The sequence below is a fragment of the Papaver somniferum genome, unplaced genomic scaffold, assembly GCF_003573695.1.
Source record: "Papaver somniferum cultivar HN1 unplaced genomic scaffold, ASM357369v1 unplaced-scaffold_8, whole genome shotgun sequence".
In the NCBI taxonomy this organism is placed as follows: Eukaryota; Viridiplantae; Streptophyta; class Magnoliopsida; order Ranunculales; family Papaveraceae; genus Papaver; species Papaver somniferum.
In genome coordinates this window covers 834,475-844,495 of record NW_020650970.1, presented here as the reverse complement: position 1 = coordinate 844,495, position 10,021 = coordinate 834,475, and positions in this window count along the sequence as shown.

Genomic DNA, 10,021 nt, shown 5'->3' with positions numbered 1-10,021 from the left:
ATTATCAATCACCTCACAATAATCTAAATCGTATGGTAACGAAACTAGATATTGCGGAATCACAAACGATGAGACGAAGATGTTTGTGATTTCTCTTTGTCTTGCCCTATCGGAGATATATTCTCAAGTCAATTATTCCCATTGAACTCGTACGATAGAAATGGCAAGATCATATCGCTCAACTACAAGAGAAGTAGTTTCGTCTGGCTTCACAATCCCAATGAAGTCTTTAAGTCGTTAATCGACAGGGTCTCGAGAAGAAACCTACGATTAAAGGAGAATCGACTCTAGCAAACCAACTAGTATCACACAGGAGGTGTGGGGACTAGTTTTACACAGTTGATAGACGTCTCCTTATATATTTTTCAAATCAGGGTTTGCAATCTAGGTTACCTTGGTAACAAAGCATTCAATATTCACCGTTAGATGAAAAACCTGATTTATCCAAGCTAATATCTTTCAACCGTTAGATCGAAACTTATCTTGTCACATAAAAATGAAATGTATTCATTTAGGTTTGAGTAACCGTACCTAAACGTGTACATTGGTTGGTTCACAAATGGTTGACCAATGGTTAGTCATATGAGTGCTTTCATATCAACCGTATTCATCTTTCTCATAACTAGTTCAAATGACTCATAAGAACTAGTTCAAGAGTTGTTTAATTGCTTAGGTCTTTATACATAGACACAATTGAAACAAAATCGGTTTGATTCATTTGAATCAATTCATGAACAATATACCCACGGTTTGCAAAGATTGCATTCCTTATAATTTATTGTTTTAAGTCCATGAACTACCGATTTGAGAAATAACTAGCTTGGGTACGCGTACGGGTATGCGTACCTAGGCTACCGGATTTTGAGTTGGTTTTAGTTTCCAAACTCAGCAGACTTTTTCGGGTGAAAAAGTACCTCCAGTACGCGTACGGGTACACGTACCTAAGGTGACTGGTTTTTGAGTTCGTAAACTTCAAACACAGCAGAATTTCATGGACGTGAAGTTCCGCCAATATGCGTACGGGTACGCATACCAAACCTGTCTCCTTAACCAATACCGCATGCACACACTTGGTTTCCGGCACATGGATTTATATACAAATGTGCGAACACACTAAATGCTTACACCCGTAGGTGGTTACATATTCTCAACTCTACATTTGAATCATTGAAACATTCTTCTATAATGTTATAACAGTCGTTAGACATAAAGAATCGACTATCGTCATCAAAGCTATTTTCAAGATTGAAACGTCATCATGACTTTCGTCACGGGTAAAGATGAAGATGATTAAAGCAAAATCTTACCAACACGTATTTTGAGAAAAAGATAGGCGAGTAAACTTGGCTCGAAATAGCACATGTGTGTGTAAGAAAACTATCATACTTATACGACTGTTGTCTCAAGAGTAGGAGATAGAGTAGATAGACTTTTGAGTGACAAGATGAGTTCAAGTCTCTACATACCCTTTAGTCGGATGAAGTTCCACCGGTTTCTTGAGTAGTTTTTCGTCTTTGCAAGATAATCGCCATGGAGTCTGGAGCTCAACTATTTCTAACTATCCTAGACCGATACTTAGTCATAAGTATACTAGAAATCAAGACATATAGTTTTGATCACTAATATTGACAAACATGCTTGATATATGAACACATGCGAGTTCGACCGAGAAATGCTCTAACAATTCCACCACCCGAAGAGAATTGACGCATATGTATAGTAGATGTTTTAATCTAATGTATTTATTTTATTTTCATGTATGATGCGGTTGTTCAATGCAGTATGTTTTTATTTATGATATTGATGGTGCAATGTTTAATCCAAGAAAAAATTAAATTATTTATGATATTGATGGTGCAAATATAAAGACATCCATATGTTTGGTTTTAGATAATCGTAATAACACAAAATAAATAACATAGTACCACAGTGAATCTATTTGTCCTTCAACTTCAATCAACTCATTCCACCAAAAAACACCTAGGACATTTCCAGAAATGCCTTCCATATGTGTCTTCTTCAGAAGAAGTGCACAAATGCATAAAAGTCTTGCAACCAGGATTTGAGCATCTGTTGATTCTCTGTGGACAATGTTTGTATTCATGATCTCTATATCCACAATTCTTGCAGTGTAATAACTTCTTCTTCAATTTGGCTTTAAGTTTGAAGTTTTTGCAGAGTGTTGCAATCTTTTCTTCTTCATCTTTAATCTTCATAGCATCATCTAGCATATGTGGTTCCTCTGGACAGTTGGGATCTTGACATTGCAAATACCTGAGCTTTTTCGGTTGTGATTCAATCACCATTATGATGCATGAACAACCTTCCCGCCGGCACTTTAAATACATCCAAGGGCATTGTATAAGACTGTGGTTATCCATGAAACAAACCTCTTTTGCTTCGAGACATAATATTTGCTTCGCTTTACCTTTAGAAAACATGGTGGATGTTGTTGGCTTAAGAAATAAATATGTTCGTTTGGTTGAGAATAAAACCTAGTGTTGTATTTATAACAAAAAAAATAGTGTTGGTAATTCAAACGGGCGGTTTAGTAATGACGCGCGGTTTTACTACAACCGACAACGGCTAAATTTCCAACGGCTCAATTTTCTTTCTCGCCCTATAAATTCCATTGTTCTCGTCTCCAAATTCACTTTTTTTTTTCTTTTAATATTATTAATCTCTCTCAGTCTGCAGAAATGTCTGTTAGAAATTGTTGTCCCAAGTTTACTGAAGAAGAGAATATAACTATATGCAAAACATATTTTTCATAGTGTAATCATTGGTATGGAATTTCAAGACAGTTCTTTTAGGGAGAATGTTTTTACAATGTTCGTCTCACTAACGGGGAACCCAGGAAACCGAGATGCTCGTCGATTGCATGCTCGTTTTCAATCTATTAGGCTTGCAGTCCAGCCATTTCTTGCTCTGGTAATGGAAATTGATGGAGAAAATTTCATCGGTGTAACTGAAGAGGAAGTGATCCAAATAGCTCTTGATAATTGGGAGAAAGCTCATGGTAAACCTTTTCATTACGAAGCGTGTTTTTTAGAATTCTAAAAGATGATCCATCTCAAGCACATCTGTACTGCACTCGAATGCCTCTCCCGGTCTTTAAAATGGAAGAAGATGTTACTCTTGTTCGATGTTGGTTACATCATATGATGAGACCAATGAACAGTGACTATTTCCAGGAAAGAGTATTGGGACATTTAAGGAAGTCAGACATTATACAAAAGTTTCGTAGATGGTTCACCGTATCAATTCTGGATTATCCATCGAAGAACTGGTGAGTATCTTACCTTTGTCCTCACTGATCAACTTCATCATCAATATCTGAACTTGTTGTTTATCTGTTTTACAGAAAACCATCGCTCAGACCAAGTTTACTGAAGAAACCGGAAGAGAGTTTAAGCATTTTGAATGCTATGAACGTTACAGAGATATTTTTGCTGGATTTGATGTAGTTTGATGTTATTGTTATGGATTATTAAATTGTAACAAATGTCGCTTAATCTGAAGTGAAAATCTATTTTAAAATTTAAATATTTTCATTCATTGACATTAATGCCAATTATTTTACAATATATAAATTTAGACAATAATAAAAAGTACTAAACAACTTCAATAAAAGTCAAGAACAAGCTTTGACCTCTTGTTTATCTTCATTTGACGTATCTTCCATTTAACGCGCTCTTTGACAGTTTCGCCTTTGTTTTTGAATTTTTTGTTGTTAACTTTCAAAATGGAGCTCTTCTTTGCCTTTTAGCGGAACATTTTCTTGGAGAAATTTCAAAAACTTGCACTTCTAATTTTACAATTTTCAATCTTTTTGAAACTCCCACATATCTTAAAAACAACAGCTTTAAGTTTTGCATCGCAAAAAAATGTGATCCCCTTTTCATCCATTTCACCAACAATAAACTAAAAAATTGAAATAAATTTAAAAGAGAAAATTCAAGAGAAGTGAATTTTGGTGTGAGTGAATTGTTTGAAGATGATGGTAATTTATAGAGGTAAAAAGTGAAATTTGAATTTTCAAGAAACTTCCCATTGGCGTTTTTGCTACAAACGCCAGCGCGCGAGGAATAAACGACGCGTAAATGTATCAAACGCCCGCGGTTGCAGTTTCAACGCCCGCGGATGTAGTTTCAACGCAGAGTTTGAGCTACACATGCGAGCGAGTGTCGCTAGTCCTGGAATTTGATTCTCTTTCATAGTGGATAAACCTGTTTGGCCATCCACCTGGCTCAACAAAAAAAAAAGGATTTGTACATTACCACAGGAATTGCTCTAAAACTTTTTTTTTTTTTTTTGTTTTCCGATTCCATAACGGGACCAAAATGATTTGTCCATCCCATAGGAATTTCTCTAAGAGGGTGCTTGGATACCAGAAGTAGAAGTCATTCTCAAAAGTCAAAAGTAAATTTTTTCTATTTCCCAATATGTTAACTTTTTTTCTTCTAAAAATCATTCCTATATTTCGTTTCCAATCTAAATTCTGACTTTTTTGTTTCTATAAGTCGAAAAATTACTTATCATTTTAGAGGTGTTTAGAAATCGTAAGCAGTGAACGGTATATCAATATAAGAACTACAATATTAACTAAATTGTGTATTATGACCCACTTGAAGACCAGAATCTACATATTAACAAACTGGAAACCTGATATTACCCGGGATTCATGAAATACTGTACAAGCATAGCAATATCCATGATAAAAGATACTTATAATTCTGCAATTGCGTGAACACTCATTGATATGCAGGGAACTGTAAAGAGGCTAATGTTAATTGCGTGAACACTCATTTCTCTTTTAAAAACCAACTTCAAATTGCTTGGAATACTAATGTTAATGGCTCTGCTGATTTTAATTTGAGCAATAAACAACAAAGAACTAGGAAAAGATTGTCCCATTGGAATAAAGTTGAGTTTGGAGATATTGATAGAAATATTAATAATCTACAAGCTCAACTTGAATCTATTCAAAATGATATTTCTTATAATTCTCAGCATGATAACATTGTTGCTATCACCAAGAAATTAGATGAATGGTTCAATATTAAGGAAGTTTTCTATAGGCAAAAATCTGGTGATTCTTTTATTACTGAAATGGATCATAATACCAAATATTTCCACACTCTAGCTAATAGAAGAATGAGTAGGAAAAATATTGATTGTCTTTGTGATGCTAATGGCTTTTGGTATAGTGATTCTAAAGATATTGCTAATTTGCTTGTAGATCATTTTGCACAGGTTAGAAAACTACAAATCCAGTGTTTACTGATATTACTTTTGACATTCTGCCTACCATTATTACTGATACTGATAACTCCTCTCTGACAAGAATTCCTAATATTGATGAAATTCATCAAACCTTCAGACATATGAGTGCTTGGAGTTCCCCTGGGCCTGATGGGTTTCAAGCAGGCTTTTATCAATATAATTGGGAGATAGTTGGTAAGGATATTACTACTGCTGTTCAAAGTTTTTTCGAAACATGATATATGCCTAAGGAGTTTAATAAAACATATCTTAGTTGAGACTAATCACTTAATTTCAGGTGTAAAAGCAGCTAGGAATGCTCCGGGTACTACTCATTTTATGTTTGCTGATGATATTTTAATCTTCACTAAGGATGATATGCACAATATAGAGGGTATTATGAGTGTTCTTGACTACTTTAGCAGTGTTTCAGGGTAGATGCTCAATATAGACAAATCCAGTGTCTACTTTAGTCATAACATCACACCAAGCACTAGAGAAATTCTAGCAAGAGAACTTAAGATGACTGAAATGAATGACACTGATAAATATCTAGGTGTGACTTTGTTAATAGGTAGGGATAAAACCAAAGCTTTTAAACCTCTTATTCAATCTTTTGGCACAAGACTGAAATTTTGGAAAGGAAAGACTATGAATTACTCTGCTAGATCAACTATGGTTAAAGATGCTTTGAATGCTTTGCCAACTTATCAAATGGGGTGCTTTAGAATTCCTAAGAATATGATAGATAAAATGGACTCTATCCAAAAACACTTTTGGTGGAGGCGTAGTGATAATAATGGTCTTTGTTTGATAGGTTAGAATAAGCTTCATGTTCCAAAAGCTCTTGGTGGTCTTGGTTTTAGGAATCTTGAACATTTCAATACTTCCTTGTTAACTAAGGTAGCTTGGAAGGCCTGTAATGAGGATAACTCTTTATGTATGCAGATTGTTAGAGCCAAGTATGGTAAGAATGGTAATTTACTTCACTTAGATAAGTTGAAAGATAATTGCTCATGGCTTTGGAGGAGTATATACTCTGGTATTGAAATTGTGCAACAACATTCCAAGTGGATTATTCAATGTGGCACAAGAATTAAAATTTGGCTAGATAATTGGATTATTGGCCTTAATAGTACCTGTTTGGAATGAAAAACTTATTAGTGTTATTTTTGATGAAGAAACTTCTAATGCCATTCTCAGTATGTATGTACCTGACACAGGTGATGATTATCTAATCTGGAAACCAGATATGAGAGGTAAGTTTTCTATGAAAAGTGCATATAATGCACTCTGTGCTAATGATGTTAACAATGCTATCATTGGTGACTATATACCTACAAATGTATGGAAAAAACTTTGGCACACTAAAGCTCCTCATAGGGTTCAACTTTTCATTTGGAAATTCCTAAAGGAGATAGTGTCTGCTATAGGGCAATTAGTTTTTTATAAGCCTGATATAGATTCACAATGTAGCCTATGTAGTAATAGTACTGAAACCTTAAGTCATCTTCTGGTAGAATGTACTTATGCTAGATTAGTTTGGCATGCTTTAGATGTGAACATTTCATATGTTATTCAAAATTTTAATTCACTACAGGATTGGATAATATCTTGGTTTCATGTTAACACAGATGAAGGTAATAACTTTGTTCCCATATCTGAATCTCTTGCAATCATATTTATGTGTGCAGTTTGGTACATATGGAAAGATAGATGCAGTTGGATTTTCCAGACTGTAAAACCTAATATGCACAATACTCTTGCAAGAATTTATAATCTTATTAAACAATGTGATTCTGCTACTGTTTCCTCTAGTGTTTCTAGGAACAGGTGTATTCTTCCTAAAGTTTGGTTTCCACCGGATACAGGCTATATAAAAGTTAACATTGATACTTCTTATATTTATGAAACTAGAAAAGGTAGCATTGGTCTAATTGTTCGTGATGATGCAGGGTATACACTAGTAGTGAAAGGCTTTAATTTGGAGGAAGAAATGGATGTTGAGGTTGGAGCAGAACATTTTGAATGCAAAGTCCTGATCAAAGCAGTAGAATGGATAGAAGAGCATAATTTCAATAAAGTAATAGTTGAGACTGACTGTGAAAATTTGGTGAACTCAATACATATGGAAGATCCACAAGTGCGTTGGTTCAATCATCATTTATTTCTTTCAGTTAGAAACATGTTTTTGAAGAATGATTTTTGGTTCTGCAAGTTAGTAAATAAATTAAGTAATAGTGTGGTTCATGAGTTAGCAAGAAAATCTAGACTTGAAGCTAGTAGTTTCTCTTTTGTTTCGGCTTTTCCTCCTGATATTGTCAAATGAATTGAGGATGATTATGTTATCTTTGGAAGAAACTAGTTAATCAAATCTTCTTTTAGTATATAAAAAAAAACTGTAAAGAGGCTAGAAGGGAATCAATAGACTGGAATTCCAGAGAATTACTTGAACTGAGCTCCAACGTCTTTCATGTGGGCATCAAAACTACATGGACACAATATAAAAATTCCAATGCAACTAGGAACCTGTCTTGCTTCTGCTTGTTGGAATGTATGCAAAGGACAAAAACAGAAAGATTCAAAAACAACACTTTCTTTGGAAACTCAATCAACAAACTAGTAAGTTTTAAAGCAATGTCTTTCATCTTAGTTAATAGAGTGAACAACTATATTGCTACAAATATTTCATTATTTTGTAACAAAGCTACCACGATGGAAATATGAAAAAATGAATAATTATCTGATCTGATTAATCATCTCAATAGGAAAAACGATATATTTTCAGAATTTCAGCGGACTGTATCCTCCCGATACTTCTGGTTAGAAGATTGGTGTTTTTCATTTGAATATTCTTATAAAATAAAATCATGAGCAGAACTATTTGTTCTTCTCCAAAAGCACAAGATGGTGTGGAAAACACCTTAAGAAGTAATTTTTTTGACTTTTATAAGTGAAAAAATCATAAGCTACGTTGAGAACATTTTTTTTAACGATCAAATTTTGGTGGATGAATTTTCATGGAATTGACTTCCGCTTCTCGGGATCCAACCAAGGTTTGAAAAACGGCCGTTTTTTCCGAAAAAACGTCCGTTATAACGCTCACGCCCATATACCGTGCCCGTGAGGCTCACCAACACGCTTACCTAAATAACACCGATAAATAGGAAAAAATGGTGTTATTTAGACCCGTTATAACCGTTTTCACACCTGTGATTACCGTTTTTCTAAAATTAATATTTCAGTTTTTTTCTTCTAAATAACATTTTAACACACGTTTTTTACACCGTATTTTCCGTTTTCATACCGGTTAAACCCGTTTTTAAGGAAAAAAATTTGAGTTGGAGAAATTCTTATACAATTTTTAATTTCAAACTTACAACTAAAATTTCATAAATAATCATTAAACACTTCAAATTTTATAAACTTACAATAAGTAACCTAGTGACAGTAGTGCTTGAAATTTTAAACTTAGACAAACCAACTTGTACCGGCATTTTTTTTCGACTTATTCAAGTATTTTCTGTTTTCTCGACGATTCTCAGTTGATTCCTCCTCCTCTTCCTCCGCCTCATATTGGTTCGCGTAATGCATTTGGCTGTCGTAGTTAACAGTATCGTCATCTTCATAACCATAGTCTTCTTCCTCATTATCATTACGATTATCTACTTCATTATTGATATTAATATTGGAATTATACTCTTCATTAATTCCTCGAGTATCTTCTTCTAGACGATCTTCAGTGTAATGAGAATTGTATATGGGATTTTCATTTTCATGACCTTGTGTATTGTCTCCAAATGTTAGGTTACCAAAGTCATAAACAAAGTTACTCACTGGAAACCTTTGATATGAGATTTCAACTTCTGGATCATGCCATTCGTATGGTGGAGGGAGAGGCTCTGGATTATTAGTTGCTTCCTCTTCCAATTCATTTAACCAATGTTCTTCCTGAGGTAAAACTGGTGTTTCATCATCCCCTGCTATCCAATCAAGCATATTTTCATCTGTCAGCAGGCTATAAACATCGTGGACATCGATGTTCTGTCGCTTTGCTTTACCTTGAACTCTTTGCTGCTCCAATCTTAAATTGTACTGAACATATACCAAATCGTTTATTCTTGACGAAACTAAACGGTTGCGTAGTTTGGTGTGAATTCTTTCAAACACACTCCAATTCCTCTCGGATCCAGACGATGTGTTTGTCTGGCTTAGTATCTTTACCGCGATCCTCTGGAGTGATGGAAACTGAGTACCGTATGAAAACCACCAGCTTACAGGATCACCTTGCAGAGCAGCCAATCTTGCTGATGGTGATGCAAATTGGCCTTGCATCATTTGCATTCTTCCCGCCTAAAAATATCAAAAACTGTGAATAGAAATTCATATAATTACGAAATTAATTGTTAATAAAAATTCACACCTCTAGCATGCATGTCGCTTGTTCTTGAGGGCTACTAATCATTTTTGATATAATTTCACTGAGACAAATTTGGGGCTGAGAAATTTCATTGTTGATGAGATTGGCTGCTGGGTTGTAGATATAATATGGATTCAGAAAATGCGCTGCAGCATGAAGAGGAGAACTCAACTGATCTTTCCATCGTCGGTTAATCACACCTATAATAGAATTATTTCGAGTTTTACCCAAACCCCTTTCTATAGTTTCCACACATGTAGCAAGTGCATGAAACAAATAACCCATGGTAGGTTTATCTGAATCCAAGAAACGGATCATTTTCAATAAAGGACCAAC